Here is a 17128-nt window from a genome sequence, read left to right on the forward strand (position 1 = left end):
ACTCTCTCTCTTCATTCAATCCTCAACTTGAACTTATACTTATATCATTAACATTTTCAAGTTGGCTTGAATACAACTTTAGAATAATTAATATTCTTCTCCTTAGTTGGTTAGAACCAGCAAACAAATCTATTAAACTCAATATACCAAAATAAGAAAATCCTTTGTTAGCCGACCCTTCTTAGTAGACACTAACACTAAAATGATTTTCCTATGTTAACCAGGTGAACTTGGTTAAAATTTCATCTTCACAAACTTCCTTTGATAATTGATTGAGCTCGATTAACATTGGTTCCATCCAACTTTCCTTTGTTACCCAAGTGAGCTTGGTTAACACTCAACTTCTGTGAACTTGTCTTTGACACTCAAATGAAGTTGGTAGAAACTATCTTTTGAAATTGGAAAACATTGGAATGCTTGGTAGACATAGGAAACTATATTCATCGCTCAAGTGAGCTCGACATATGCTATCTGCTAAAGATATGACATTTTGTATAACATCAAAGACAATATACAATTGATCAACACCTTCACACATTCATACATTCACATGGTTGAATTGGGTTGGATTCATGCATTTCATGGATGTTGTAGTCACTTTGGCCTTGGTCACTTTCATTTTGCATTGATGTGTGAGTAGTATTTGGGAATTAGGTTGTGTTAAAATTATTTCTCCTTTTTTTTTGTTTATATTCCTAATATCGTCACAATATCAATAGACTGTCACAATATCGACAATGTTGGGGAAACTGTTAAAAAAAAAATTCAAGTTGTAATTCCATTTCCATTAAAAATTATCATCATAATTAGGGCTCAAATGTAGTAGTGCATAAAGGCAAAGGGTGGGGAGGATATGTTAGAATTGGATGTGATAGAGGATGAGGCACCACCATCTCCTATAGTAGTCAAGCCCTTATGATCTCAAGAAACACAAACCATATAGTGATTCCCCCATCTTGAATGTGATAAGTAGAGCAAGGAGACTCTAGTTGACCAACATTTGTGGTGCCTCTTTGAGATATAGATCCCACCTTCGGTAAGGGAGATCTAGGTATGAATAAAGTAAAACTAAAGCTACTAGACAAAATATTCATGAATATGTGATAAATTATATATGATAAAAATGAGACATGCAACTATTACAGAGGAGTGGATATCCCTTGTGAGAGATTTCATGATAAACATGGCTGTATCATTGAGGATTCCTTCCATATCATGGGTCCACTATGAGGGGACTAGAGATCCTAGAAGGAATAGAGATATATTTATGCTAGTAATAGTAGATCTATAGTGATTGGTAGAGAGGGTGGAGTAGTTAGAATGGGAATTACAAGAGCAATGATGTAGGTCTCATAGCCTATCAAAGAGGAGCTCATCGACGAGCCACGCCTTAACTTGACTAATTATAGAGAAACACCATCATAATCCAATAGATTTGAGAGATCCTAAACTCACCATTCTATGAATGATGCATGCCATTCTATTTTGATATCAAGAACATTTTGTTTAGTTCCTTCTTTGTATACCAAAATAGTTTCATGATGATATATATGAAAAAATTACATGTCTACTATTCTCTTTTATTATTTCTATGATTAATCTCATTGTATGATTAATATCATAAAAATTAAAGGAAGAAAATTGAAATGACTACCAAAAGTAGATATGCACTTAACATTTTAAAAGTATAATATAATAATGAACATTATGTTGATCTATAAGTTTATGTTGTTTATTAGCATCAAAACACACATTCATATACTAGTAAAGGATGAAAAATAATCATTATGACTGGGTCATCTAGTAAAGGTCAAGCATATATAAGGACTTGTTTATTTTGCATTATATGCCAAACAAGTTAATGATTGCTGAGCACCCTTGTTGAGACTGATCATATATGTAAGTCAAGTTATTTTAGTAGAGGCTAAGAAAATTGAAAAGATAGTTTTTTTTAGCAAACATAGAAGCATATGTATATATAAGCCAAGTGCTAGTATGAATGACAATGATGATCGAGTGCTAGTACAATCAGATGCCAAGCAATTTAGTTTTATCACATGAGTTTTTAATTGGACAAACAACTATATAAAATTTTGTGGTCAACTTCCATATGATATTTAATGTTCTTAGAGATAATCAAGATGAAGATTACACATCATTATAGAAGGTAATGATCCTAAGAAATGCAAATCAACCAATTAGAAAATTAGATATAAATGAAAAAAGTTGATGAATTATAAAATATCAATTGAGATCTAGAACTTTCATAGAACATCAATTTAAAGGGGATTCTAACTCTAGATTTAGTGATAGAATGAAAGAGAATATGTGTGATGTGAAGACAAGAATACGTAAGTGAAGAAGCAAACAAGGAAAGAATAGAGAACAAGGCTAAGTATGGAATTAGATTAGATAAGGGAAATCAAAGCAATGAAGGAGTGAGATGATATATCAAATTGAGAGATTAGATAAGACATTATATAGAGTATATCCAAAATCAGCTTGCAAAGCAAACCAAGGGCTAGGTATTGAATCAATTTTGAATCAGGGAAAATCTCTTAACTAAGTGATCTTATTAGGTCTATATAAATCTCCTAATAGAGTCCTTACTAAATTGTAAGTCTAAAATAATTTAAAAGGGTAGGAACTAACAATCTCGAATCTTTTACTAGGGAAGACCCATCATAGGGTAGATCATATATTATGATCAAACATTGTAACCTTAACAGGTTAACTTTATTATTGTAATAGTGAAGATTTGAGATTTTTATCCCCACCCCAGTTTTACCTTCACACTAAAGTGTTTCTAGGTAACCAAATAATTTGTGTTATGAGTTGAATAGTTTATGTGATGTATTTCATTTACTATTAAGAATTATAGTTTTAAAGTTAGATCTAAGATATGAGATGAATTAGGTGTGAATTTAGTAATTTGATTTGTTGGGTTAAAGTTTAAGATCTTGTTTCACCCACACCCTCTCAGTATCTTGTTTCCCAATAATACTTCCAATAATTGGTATCAAAGCCTAGTTCTCTTGAAAGAATCCTAATAGCGTAAGAGGATCAAATCATGGAGATGGAGAAATATATGTTGGAAAAAATCATTGAGAACCAAATGATTAAAATCCAAATCATATTGCAACAACTTGAAGGAGCAAGAGATGAATTAAGGAAATCACTGACAAAAAGGAAAGAGATAGCAATAAAACAAAATGACTCTCTATACCAACAAGTAGACACAGAAAGAATACTTGAAAATGGAAAGACTAGTGATTAAAGTGAAACAATAACATAACTACTAGAGAAGAATAGTGCCCTAAGAAAAGAGGCAAAATAAGTTGAGATAGAATGAGGAACTCAATTAGGAATACTATGTGAAGTAATATAGAAAAAGAAGAAAGTTGAAGAAAACAAAAAATAGATGGAAACTAGACTTAAAGAGAGATCAATTGAAGTGAAGAAGCTCACAAAAAATTAGTTGGGTATGATAAATGAATTGATAGTATCTACTCAATAAGAAAATAGAAAGGAATTTTAGATTAGAAACCTAAGGTCACAAAATGAGCAATTGATGAGTGAGTTAAGGCATGAAAAGGAACTTATGGAAAGAATGATGAGATCACCTAGATCAACAAAAGACACCTTTGAAATGGGATACAATAAGCACTTTTCATCTACTGAAGAAGGAAAATCACAAAAGAGTGGAGAACAAAGGAATACTAAACCTAAAGGAAAACCTACATGTCATCATTATGGAAAACCTAGACACACAACAAACATTTGGAAAAGAAATAATGGTATCCAAAATCCTAAACCTTAGTCTATTGGTAATTGTTATAAATGCAAGAAGATAGGACATCAAGCACATGAATGTAGATCAAATAAAAATGATTAATTCACTACATTTAAGGGACATTTCTATAACTTTTAGAAGTATGGACATAGAGATCATGAGTGTAGATTCAAGACAAAATTCAACTAGATACTTCAGAAACAAACATATGCACCAAGAAAAGGAAATATGTACAATTGGGATTAAGATTACAATGCATGGTATAGTTGTCACTATTGTGGAGAGTATGGACACATTCTAGAGAATTGCATCAAGACACATTTCATAGGAAATTACAAGAAGTGGTTGAATGGATAAATAATATGTTTTAGTTGTTTCAAAGTTGGACATATCAATAAAAGATACATAAAAAGAGTGCTAGTACCAAGAAATGGAAATGAAAAAAATGAGGCATAGAAAACATGGATAGAGATAGTGAAAGCTAGATGCAGTGGAGAAAACAAAGAAAAGATCACCCAATCCAATGGATCCATCTAACTAAATGAAGAAGGTGTGTAGGAACTATATATTCAATGATATCTTTTACATTAGTTCATAAAATAGATGTGTTAAAAGTTTGTATCTGCATAAATTAAGATGCATTAAAGAAAAATTCCATAAAAGGCAAAGCGAGAAAGAATCAATTTCCACATAAAGTGTTAAGCATTAGTGGTACAATCTATATTGACTATTCTTTAACATATAGATTGAGTGATTGACATAGTTGATTAATTGACTGAATGAATTAGTGTTGGTTGAAGTAAGGTAACCTTAGTTGAGAAAGTATGGAGATTGAGCTAGCTATCATACATCAACTAAGTACAAGAGCATTTATTGTAGACCTAGAATGAAAATTTAAAGGTATATATCAAATTTGAGAATATATATATTTATTCTCCAAGTGATTTTAGATCTCACAAGTGATTTAAAGGAAATTAAGACAATTTTGTGATGAAGTAAGCAAATTATAGTGGAGCATTTATAAAATTGTTAACATTTGTAAGTGATACTTTTTGGTGTCAAGTAAATTGTCTTTAGAAGATATAATAAAAAAGTTTATTTCTCAAAACCCTAGTTCATATAGCATTATTAAGAAAAAAATTGAAGGATAACAATGCTCAAACTATGAGGAATGACTAGTTTCCTCCACCAAACTTTAGGGGCAATGTAATTACTTAGAAGGTTGAAGATGATGTTGGCACTTTGTCATCAATTTCACCCAAAGTTTTAACTATTCAAGATGTAAGATCCTACTACCTATGAAAAGTAGGAGAGATTGGATATTTTGAAATAAGGATAGCTTATGAGAAGCTATGCAACAATGGAGTCTTGAAAGATGAAAAAAAAAAAGTTGTCAAGGAAGGGCTTACACGTGTCCTTGGGTTCCCAAAGGTTTTCAAGGTAGAATGGATAAAATTTGTGCTCATTTGTATCCACGACATGAAGTTATGATTAGAGGGTGGACTAATTAAAATCTACAAGGCCATAATACTTTGAGTAACTAGTTACCCTACCTTGGATTGACCGAAAAGCATAAGGAAAACAAAAAGAATGAAATAGATAAGCAAAGGAAAGTGGAATAATAGAGGGATGTCAATTGATGGGATAGAAGATCCTATAATTGAATTTGTAGTTCATGTGATTGCACACAATCTTTACCAATCTAGAAAATTGAACAATGTGTCATGCATTGTAGTAGATTTGGGATATAAAATTGTCAAAAAGGATCATACTTATGACCTTGATGAGCTGTAACTACAACAACTATTAGAGAACCTAAAAGCAATCAAGAAAGCAAAGAATACATCGTGTAAGTTTGGATCTTCACTAGTGTGTATATTTTTCTATGTAAAAAACTTATTTTCTACAATTGGAATAGTATCCTGGGATAGGAACTGACATTCTATGGAGTAGTTAAACAATTTAATCAATATCTAGGTCAAAATTTTTGAAGCCATAATAAATAACTATTTTGAGGAGTTAAAAATTAAAATGGGAAATAGAATGAGAATACCTAAATTAGTTGTTGATAACTATTATGATGAGATATGTTTTGTAGTGGATACACATTTTGACCATGCTTAGGAAATAATACCAAGGATTGCATGGTTAAGGAGTATGCCTTATGAAATTAATTTTGATGAGGTTTCAATAGTAGTAGCTACACTTTTGGTTGAAGAAAAAGATGCTAATGCCTAGAAATTCAACATATATGAAATAGTAATGGCAAAATTAAATGCAAAATCTAGCATGCCTAAAGATGAGAAGGAAAGAAAGAGAAAGAATCATGAAGAAGGGGAAGGATCAAAACAACCTACTAAGACCGATGATGAAAAATGAAAAGAATTGGTTGTTGCCAACCCAAGGAAAATATAGAGAAAAGTAATAAGTGTTGATCCTAATATAAAAGATGATCTTAACAAAGATGTGTAGAAAGTTCTCACACCTCAAAATCCAAAATCCAAGATCATAATAAGATCTAAGATAGTGTAGCCCCTAACTATGAAAACTAAAGGAAGTCCATCAAAGAAGAGACTAGTCAACTCACCACAAAATATTATACAAGAGAAGCCAAGGAAAAAATTAATCATTACACAAGAGGAGGAAAATGATGAAGAGACAGAATTTGATGAATCAAGAAAATTGTAAATTGTAAAGGTACTCCCTCAAATGACTGTGAATCAAATATGTGAAAAGATTAGAGAAATTAAAAAATTTTACAAGATTCAAAGACATTACTTATGATTCTATGAATAATGATGATCAAGTTAAAATTGAAGAAGATATGATTGATATGATGATTAAATTTAGATGTACACCCTTGGAATTGTGAGATGGATTCCCAGCAGGCTTGTATAAATAGATAAATTCCAAATGGAAGTGGGTACTATGCACAAAATAAAAAAAGAGAGACTATATTGGCACAAGCTATGCTAGATTTAGGGAAGATACATATGTCTATACCCCTTAAAGATTCTGTGATGTAGGCAATAGGGGGAATAACTAGGGCCAAAGGCTCACCCAACTATCCAAACCACCCTGCAAGAGTTAACACAATCGAAGAAAACACAAGTGGACAACAACCAAAGGAGGAAGAAGAGTGAATTAATTTTATTGATTCATCAAGATATCTTCATACATGCCCAGATGTAAGGCCTTTTGGGTTATGACCAATTACAAATACATTCACATTCAAAGATCCAACTGCAAATTCGTACTTTTAGTTTTTCTCTCTAATCTTCTTTTCAAAAGCTTCTCCCCAAAACTTGCCTAATTCTAAGCCTGAACATTTTATTTATACTTGTCAAAATGGTTTATAGATCATTCTAGAATCATTACATAAGAGGAAGGCCAACCCAACAATGGTCTGGACTCATCCCAAGAAAAGATCTTAACATAAATGTTGCGAATGAAATAAATCTCGCAAATCGGCTTGCAAAATCACATCCAACTATTGACACTCGGCTTACACTAGGTAACTCGGCACATAAAGAAACACTCAACATGCACTGAGTAACTTGGCACATGAAGAAACACTCGACATACATTGGGTAACTTAGCACATGAAGAAACACTCGGCATACACTAAGTAACTCGGCATGTGAAGAAAACACTCAGCATACATTGAGTAACTCGACACATGAAGAATCACTCGGCATACACTGGGTAACTCAACACATGAAGGAAAATAGGGTTACTAGGAACATGAAGAAAATAGGGTTACTAGGCACATGAAGAAAATAGGGTTACTAGGCACATGAAGAAAACAAGGTTACTAGGCACATGAAGAAAATAGGGTTACTAGGCACATGAAGAAAATAGGATTGCTAGGCACATGAAGGAATCGCTAGGCACATGAAGAACTGCTAGGCACATGAAGGAATTTCTAGGCACATGAAAGACTAATAGGCACATGAAGGAATTGCTAGGCACAGGAAGGACTACTAGGTGAACAAAATTGCTAGATAACAAAGCAATCCAGGATGCTCCTGTATCATTTTGTGAAGAAATTTATGCCAAGAGATAAGGCATATAAAATTTTAAAGAATAAAGCTAATGAAGTTGAATATAATAACATTCAGATGTGAAAAGAAGTATTTGGAGTTTTTACTCCAATAGTACATGTTAGAGAAGGAAGAGATGAAATTGAAGTTTAAGATGCATATAAAGAAGAAGTTTCTAAATTAAGTGAAGAGATAAAGAAACTAGTTCATCAATGTGAAAAAAAGAGGTTGTCACTATCAAAGACATATCTAACACACCTCTATAGAACCAAAATATAATAACTAAGGAAGACATGTAGAATCTCATGTCATACACAACTTTACCTTGTACAAATCTAGTTTTGTTACAAGTTGTAGATTATCCAAAAATTGAGACTGCAAAGACTAATAATGTGGAGGTTACATTAGTAGTAGGGGATACAAGTGCTGAGAAAAAATGCAAGGCAATAATTGTGTTTACACAACTCACTTGTATGCCTATTCCTCAAACATAAGATAATAAAGAAGAGATTAAAGGTACAGAGATGGTAATAGAAGAGATGAGACCAAAAGGGAAAGAGGTTTACTAGCTCTTGTATAGTTGCTGAGTGAAAATTTTGCAAAAGAGATCACTGGTATACCTAAAAAATAGGTGACACCTACTCCAAAGAGGCAAAAATAGATACTGAGATCAAGTGTGAAAGGGAAACAATTGTAACTATCACTACCCAGTGATGCAACCCCTAGATCTTAGGTTTTTACTCAATTAGAGGAATTGGACAATGAGTCAGTTAGTCTAGATGAGGTCATTAAATTACCCATCTATGACTTAAAAAACTTGACACTAGAGTAGATGTAGGAGATGAAAACCTTATGGAGTCACAAGGAAAAACAAGAATAGCTAAGGAGAAAGCATAAAAAGAAATAGGTATTATACATTGTTAGAGATATTTTTGTGGATGCATATGGCATAATTGACCTAGATGGTCAACATCCAATTTTGGATTAGCTAGCATATATAGTTGATAAATTTCAAGAAGTGGATATAGAGACCAATAAAAAATTGATGTAGTGATCTAAAAAGAAGATTTGAACATAAATTTTTGGTGAAAGTCTCTCATGAACTTGTAAATAGATAGGAAGAGCTTTCCAATTTAGTCACATAGTTAGAAAGAATTTCAAAGACCATTCATTCATTGTACATGAAGTGTGTGATTTTGAGGTTTTTATACTGAAGAATGAATGTTGCATTAATTTATTAAATTCCAATATGAGGGAAAGTTTTATTTCATTGAGTAAGAACACAATTTCAAGATCACTCTCATATAATAAGTTGACAACTGGTCAACAAAGGTTAGCCGAGATTATGACTAGAGACAATAAGATTAGAAATAAGTTGATCTTAATTTAATTTCAATTATTACCCCATTTAGAAATAATAAAGAAAGAAGTGTTTATTTCACATAATATTTTCAAGGACACACATTTTCACATATTGAAGGACAAATTGATCTAGCTGTCAAGCTAGAAATTTAGTTTTAGGTTTTGGAGAAAATAAGGGAATAGTGGAATAAAGGCTATGCAGATATTCTAGCAAGCCATAAATTTTTTTAATAAGAACTACCTAACCCCAATAGGCCCAAGACATCAGTGGAAAAAATAAGGGGGAAATATATTGGAGAGATGAAAATGAGGAAATAGAAATGAGAATAGAAGAAGTCAAAGACATTAGATGTTACAAAATCTAGATTTTATAGATTAAGATTATAATCTTAGGGGGGGTATTTTGGAATGCAAGACTATGCATGACAAAGTGTATTTTCCATTAATGTCAAAGAGAGAGATTGTTGATCTCTAAGCATATGTTGTCTATTAGTGTCCAAACACTTAGTCATTTACTAGGCAAGGATGAACATTCATCATAGCAACTAAGTCATCTAGTAAAGGTCAAGCATATATAAGGACTTGTTTATTTTGCATTACATGTCAAACAAGTTAATAATTTTTGGGCACCCCTATTGAGACCAAGAATATATGTAAGACAAGTTATTTTAGTAGATACTAAGAAAATTGAAAAGAAATTTTTGCTAATAAAATAGAGAAGCATATGTATATAAAAGTCAACTACCAATATGAATGTCAATGATGATGAGTGTCAACACATTCAGATGCTAAGAAGTTGTGTTTTGTCATATGAGTTTGTAATTATACAAATAGCTATGTAATTTTTTTTTGGCCAACTTCCATATGATATTTAATGTTTGTAGAGATAGTTAATATGGAGATTGTGTGTAATTATAGAAGGTAATAATCCCAAGAAATGTAGATCAACCAATTAGAAAATTAGATATAAATGATAAAAGATACTGAATTGTAAACTATTGATTGAGATCTAGAAATTTGATAGAACATCCATTTAAGAAGGATTATAACTCTAGAATCTATGAGAGAATGGAAGAGAGTGTGTGATGTGAAGACAAGAATGCACAAGTAGAGAAGTAGATAAGGAAAGAACAGAGAAAAAAGGATAAGTCTAGAATTAGATTGGTCAAGGGAAATTAAAGTAGTGAAGGGGTGAAAGGGGATATCGGATAAGACATTGTACAAAGGAGATCTAGAATTAGCTTGCATAGAAAACCAAGGGTTAGTTCTCATATCAATTTTGAATCAGGGAAAATCTCTTAACCGAATGATCCTAACAGGTCTATATAAATCTCCTAAAAAATTCTTCACTTAATTATAAGTGTGAAATCCTTTAATGGTGTAGGACCTAAAATTCTTGAAGCTTTTAATAGGGTATACCCCTAATAGGGTAAATCATATATTATAATAAAACATTCTAACCTTAATAGGATAACTTTATTGTTGCAACTATGAAGATTTGTGGGTTTCATCCCCACCCCAGTTTTACCTTTACATTGAAGTGTTTCTAGGTAACTAAATCATTTGTGTTATGAGTTGAATCTTTCATGTGATGTATTTAATTTACCATTCAACATTACAATTTCAATGTTAGATTTAAGATATGAGATTAATTAGGTGTAAATTCAGTAATTTGGTTTTATAAGTTAAAGTTTAAGATCTTGATTCACCCCACACCCTCTCAGTATCTTGTTTCCCAATAATCTTTCCAACAATCAGTATCAGAGCCTAGTGTAGGACCTAAAAATTGGTTAATATCTAGCATACTATGAGAAATCACCAAACTCAATAAACATACACTAAAGAACATCTAGTCTACCATGAAAGCCAACTAAAACAAAGAAAACAACATAAAGTAAAAAGTCCTTGTTTAGTTGTAGTTCCCATGTCCTTTTTTCTTCTTCATGTGATGTAGATCCTATTGCCTATATTGCACACAATTGAAAGAAAAAGCCTATGATGGGATGATGCTATTGAGAGTACTAGAAGAGTGATTTGAATCCCAAGGAATTCTAAAAGATTAAGGACCATGGACCAAGGGCTTAGGGACTAGAAATGGGAGTAAGAAGGCTCAATTTAAAGCCAATGTATAAGAGGAGAGGATTGAATGAGAGGATGGACACTTTTCAATACAAATGTGTGGCTTGGCACAATATTCCTTAGGATATCCATGATGCATATGATACAAGATGCTAAATGTGAGATTCTATGATGCATGAAAGTTAACATGCCTAAAAGTGGAAGAGAATCTATGACATATATATTACACCTCAAAGCCACTTGTAGGATTCTATGACACATGGAAGTCAACATGGATAAAAGTGGCGGAGGATCTATGATTTTTCATGTGACACCTCAAAGCCACTTATAGCCAAAAATCTATGACAATTGAGGTTTATTATAGATATGCATAAGGAATACAATATATGGATTATGACATATTTTAGCCAAGTGTAAGGATAGAATTTATGACATAAGATGTTCATGTGGCAAGATCATGTAGAATATTTGAATTAAAAATCCATATATATACACAAATGAAAATTAGTAAAATGGAAATTAGAGGTGGAAAATAGAACTTAGGAACTTGTGAATTCCCATAGTTTGTGAAGATGAATCAATTAATTAATGAATATCAATTAATTCAGAATGTTAGTTAGGAAGAATGATTAGTGATGCGAGATTAAAAATGATTTAAATAATATAGCATTAGATTATGGGTTATCTAATCCTATAGGGTAAATTAGTAAATGATTGGCCAATTTGATAAAATAAATGTGACAATATCCTTTAATGAAATGTGACGATTATGCATATCAACTAGGGTGATGATGGGTAGTCAAAACCATGATCAAATTGAATAACTAATTAGGATTGATAACATGACAAGGGCACATAACATGGATTAAGAATATGTAACATTTAATGTGATGGGACTCAAAATCACTTTTCTGATTTAAGTACCATTCGAATATTTTGAGCCCTTTAAAGTACATTTAATGCATGTGTCCCCGGCTATCCTTTTAAGGCCTAAGAGGTGTTTAATGTTTCTAACACCTTGAATTCAACATATCCACTTGTCCCATGAAGATAAATTTCCATTTCAAGTCATTCTATGAAGTTCCATTTTGGGCAATGTTCAAATCTACAATTTACCCTCAGTGTCAAACAATGACAGGAGGCCTAGTTTGAATGAAGTTCCATTTTGAGCAATGTTCAAATCTGCATTTTTGCCTAAGTGTCAAACAATGATAGGATGCCTAGTTTGCATATGAATATCTCACACCTAGTAATGTTTCATGACTCACTACTTTGGAAGTATTTAATATCCATATCAAAAAACCTATATTATAGATTTCAAGTCATTTCAATATGTTTTGAGTAGGTTTTGAATCTCTTAAAGTTGGTTGTTTATTATTGTCATGTTGATGTAAATTGTTCAGAATTTTGGGAGGCCCTAATTGACTTGTTATAACTTTGATCCAATTGGCCAAAATGAGAAAATTCCTTCTGCATTGCATTCTAGAGGTCAGATACTTGTTATTTCTCAATTTCAAGCTTATGATGATTAGGTTTGATTAGTTTTTTAATGTGATTCCAAATGCAATTGATGATGTTTTACTAGTGTCAAGAAGTGTAGATTGGTCGGTACCCCTATTTGTGATGTCATAACTTTGAATCCATGATAGGTGAGATCAAGTGGATTGTACTGTTGTATTCTACTTTGAAAATTCTTTAAGTGTTCCAATTTACAATTTTTGAAGAATCCATCTACACACTTTCCTAGGTCCATTGTATTTGCAAAAAATGATTTTCTGCCATTGTTCCCAGTTCTACAAATTTGAGTAGCCCACTTTGATCGCTTGCCAAATGTGCCTAGTTATACATCATGAGGCCAAATAATATATTTATACTCTCCTTGTGATAGTGAACAATGCCCCAATTTTTGTCCTCCCAAGTATTAGTTTGACCTATTTCCAAAGCCAAAATTGAATGTGATTTATGGTTTTGTGACATGTTTGCTTGCAGGCAATTCTAAGAAGGAAAATTTGGTAGTTGATATCTTTTGATTGAGAATTTTTCATGACAAAATATTTGGTAGGGTGCAAGAATGTGGAGCAAAGAACCAGTATGTAAGATCCCTACGTTTAGTCAGGTGTTTTTGTTAGTTTTTAAAACCAGTTAGATGACCTCTTTGTACAAAATTGACAAGTTGCAGAAAAATGTTGAAGATTAGTTTTAAATGATGCAATGATGATTGAATTTTGATCAAATCAATGTTAGATGGTCAGTGGATTAGTTTGAAGGATCAAGTGTTTGAAAATGATTTTTTTTTAGCCGGGCCCATTTTGGGGCCCGACTAATTTCATCATATTGACAAGGCATTGGTTATAAAAGAAAAGTTATAATGATTTGTAATCATTATAATTTCTTGGTATGTACATTATGGGAGATTCATAGATTGATTGAGGATGATTCAATCTCAATAAAAAAAGTAGAAGCATTTGAGTGTTTAAGTGCATCTAAAATTTGGGTCATGCTTGATATAGCTTGTGGAAGATTCTCAACTTATCTTGCAAAGCAATTTGAGTCAAATCTTTGCAGGAAATTCAAAGATATTGAAAATTGGATATCAAGGGTATTTCATGAACAAAAATGTGAAGGGAAATTCATTAGAAGTTTTGTTTCAGTAGACTAGTGTGCTTGAAAGTTTTAAAAGTAATTCATTGCCTCATATTATATATGAACAATCACTAACATCTACTAAGAATTTCAAAATTTACCCTTCACTTGACTATGCTTCTAATGAAGTTACAATGGTTTCTTCCTAGGATTTGCATTTGGATCTTAGTGTTAATTCTAAAGATCAATATTCACAATCCAAGGCTCGATATAAATGGAGAAGATGAACACTTAGATTTTTGAGTTAAGCATAAATAAAGAACAATCTTCAATTGAATCCTCATTTTTAGAGGAAAATTATTGCATAATCAGCTAGAGTATAAAAAAATGAAAATCCATTCCATATGAAAGTATGCCCAAAATTCTAGAGAAAAAGGAAAATCTCAAAACAGTCAGCAATGGTGATGATTCAACAATGTTACCACCATCAAGAGTGTCACCATCAACATATCTATTTGCATATTGTTTTTAGATTCCTAAAACCTATCACAATATATCTTTGATGCCTCTGGTATATCTTTCAAAATATGAAAGACTCATAGAATCATGTAAACCATCTAAGAGTACTTATAGTCTACCATTAAATTCTCTTTAGTTTCAATCAAAGTCCAACAATGAGGTAGAAACCACTTTATTCACTAGAACTGTGCTTGTTTTGTTTGTGAAAAATATCAAGGCATTAAGGTCTACAAATATAATCCTTTTGAAGAGGTCTTTAATAAATATTTTGGTGGTGGAGGGTCCTAGGCAAGTCTGCAATATATTTGTGCAAATAATGAAATTTTTCCTCTTATTTCTTAATTGTGGTTGGGCTCTAGACATTACTAAAACTACAATGAAAAGATATAGAAGCTGTGGGTTGAGGAGAAATGGGGCAACACATCTAGAAGAGGCATTGAGTGGAAAAATTGTGGGCACGTGTTGTAGCAGGAAGATTTTTGCACTCCCCTCTAGATTTACTAGATTCAAGACATTTGCAAAGTATCCCAATGTTAAATAGTTAATGTTTGCTACCAATGTTTTAGGATAATGTGAAATGGAGTAGAGCCACCTCATAGCAGTTGTCCATGTCATGGAAAAAGGGTATCTAGAGTTAAAAAAAAGTCAATTTTTGACTTAATGATCATTTGAATGTAATTAACCATTAAATGGGTGAAAGGATGTTTAAATGCTATTACGGTAGGCAATTTGAGAACTAGAGGTATCGATCAGAGGGTGAAAGGATGAGGCCACTAGTCGTGTCAAGGAGGAGAAAAGGAAAACATGGTTATGCATTTGTCTCACATTGGGTAGGTAGAGGAGCATTTTACTATTTAATGACCTTAACACTCAATATCTTAGATTCTTAAAGACATCAATGTTTTTAGTAAGCCAATGCTCACTAGAGGGGCCCACAACTAGTTGGAGGATGTAAGGATATTTTAAACAAACCTAACAATGTGGCATGAAGACATGGACATTTGGACCAATCACACAATGAAAAGTGGTAGTGTGTGGAGCCAAATGGACAAACTAGGAAGTGACACATGTTAGAGGACCTTCCAGCCTGGCATAGATTCTGAGGTGCCAATGTGGCACAGTGTGCCACATGTTGAAAGGGTGCATCCCCAAATACATAGTGAGCATCTACTGACTGTGCATGCAAGCAAGCACCTATTTGCCATGTCGTAGAGGGCCCTGGGTGAATAGTGACATGGCAGGGACTAGACAGAGGGTGATGTGGAGATGATGAGCTAGTCAGGAAGCCAATACGATATTGACATCTGGTAGTGCTTCAGGGACCAATCAGAGGGTGCCACATGGTGCCCGATGGAAGGTGATGTGGTAAACATTGACCAATGACATGCTGCCATGTGGCATAAAAAGTCAAAATTAGTTGACCTAAATTTCATAATAGGAGGGAAAATGAAATTCATAAAATAATAATTTTTATTCTTTTCCTTAAGTTCGCATGCAAACATTTTAAATTTAAGGGGACATATCCTAAAGTTTTGACTTTAGGAAATATAAATTTTTTGCATAATTTTTAAAAAGGCAAGTGCAAACCAGAGAGCCTTGACTAGAGTTTGTTTTTCAATTTGATCCCTTGGGTGTTTCTGGTAAGAAAGTATGGTACTATTTGATGCAGGAGCATCCAGAGGTATAAGGGAAATCCTGTGTCACCCAAAAAAATGTACTTAGACTTAGTTTTTGTTTCATGTGTTTTCATTTTTGGACACCCATTTGGGTCAAATAAAGGTTCCAACTCTCACAGTTCAACTATCAATGTGCTAGAAAATCCCAAAAAAATAGGAGCATGCAATTTGGCCATCATTTTGGTGACCTAGAAGGTATGAATTGGCCATATGAATGTAATTGTGATTTAGAGCATTCCAGAAAAAGAATTAGGTCAAAAGGCCCCATGGTTTGAAAGTTATTGCAATTTTTTGGGTTTTGGAGACCTCCTAAGAATGCTTCAAAGTCAGGTTAGGGGCATTAAATGACCTCAAAAAGGGCCAAAAAATGGGGGATGAGTGAAGCTTTTCTATAAGGCTATAGAGTGCTTCGAGAGCTTTCCAAAAATGTAAACGATTCGTCAATTAGAGCTGTGGTTCAAAAGTTATGCCTCTCGAAAGTTTGGTTGCCGTTTCTAGATTCTTCTAGATTTGCACCGACTTCTAACGCAGCTTCTGGAACCTTCTATTTGGTCAGTGGATGCCTACTAGCACTTTCTAGAATGTACTCCTAGTCCTTAACCCTACAGGGTCTATTTGAGGAGATTCTTGGCATTGTAAAAGGCAGTTTGGAGTGGAGTTTGAGAGGAGGTACTGAAAGGAGAAATTATCTCCAGACTTATGCTATTGTAAGCCCTTAGGGCATGTTTCAAAGTTTATTTTCCTATACTGTTTGTACTAGCTTATTTTCTCAGTTAATATAATTTTTCCCTTTCTGTTGTGTCCATTTTGGTTCTTGGGTTGTGTCCCCATCACTATTATATATTGCCAGAATTAGGAGAGAACGAACTTTCCATTTTTGGAGTTTTTTTCACACAGGAAGCCATCTACTTAGGTTATACAAGGTTTTGTCACAGATACTTTATTTGCAATCACATTCAAGTATTGAAGTTTAGATTTTTTTTCTAGTGAAATGGTGAACTAAATAAGCATAAGAAACAATATGAATGTAGTTAGGGGTGAATTTTTTTTACCTCTAGATTAGTTGAATCAAG

Source organism: Cupressus sempervirens, chromosome 7 (genome assembly GCF_028749045.1).
Source record: "Cupressus sempervirens isolate cs-2001-9-10 chromosome 7, ASM2874904v1, whole genome shotgun sequence".
Lineage (NCBI taxonomy): Eukaryota > Viridiplantae > Streptophyta > Pinopsida > Cupressales > Cupressaceae > Cupressus > Cupressus sempervirens.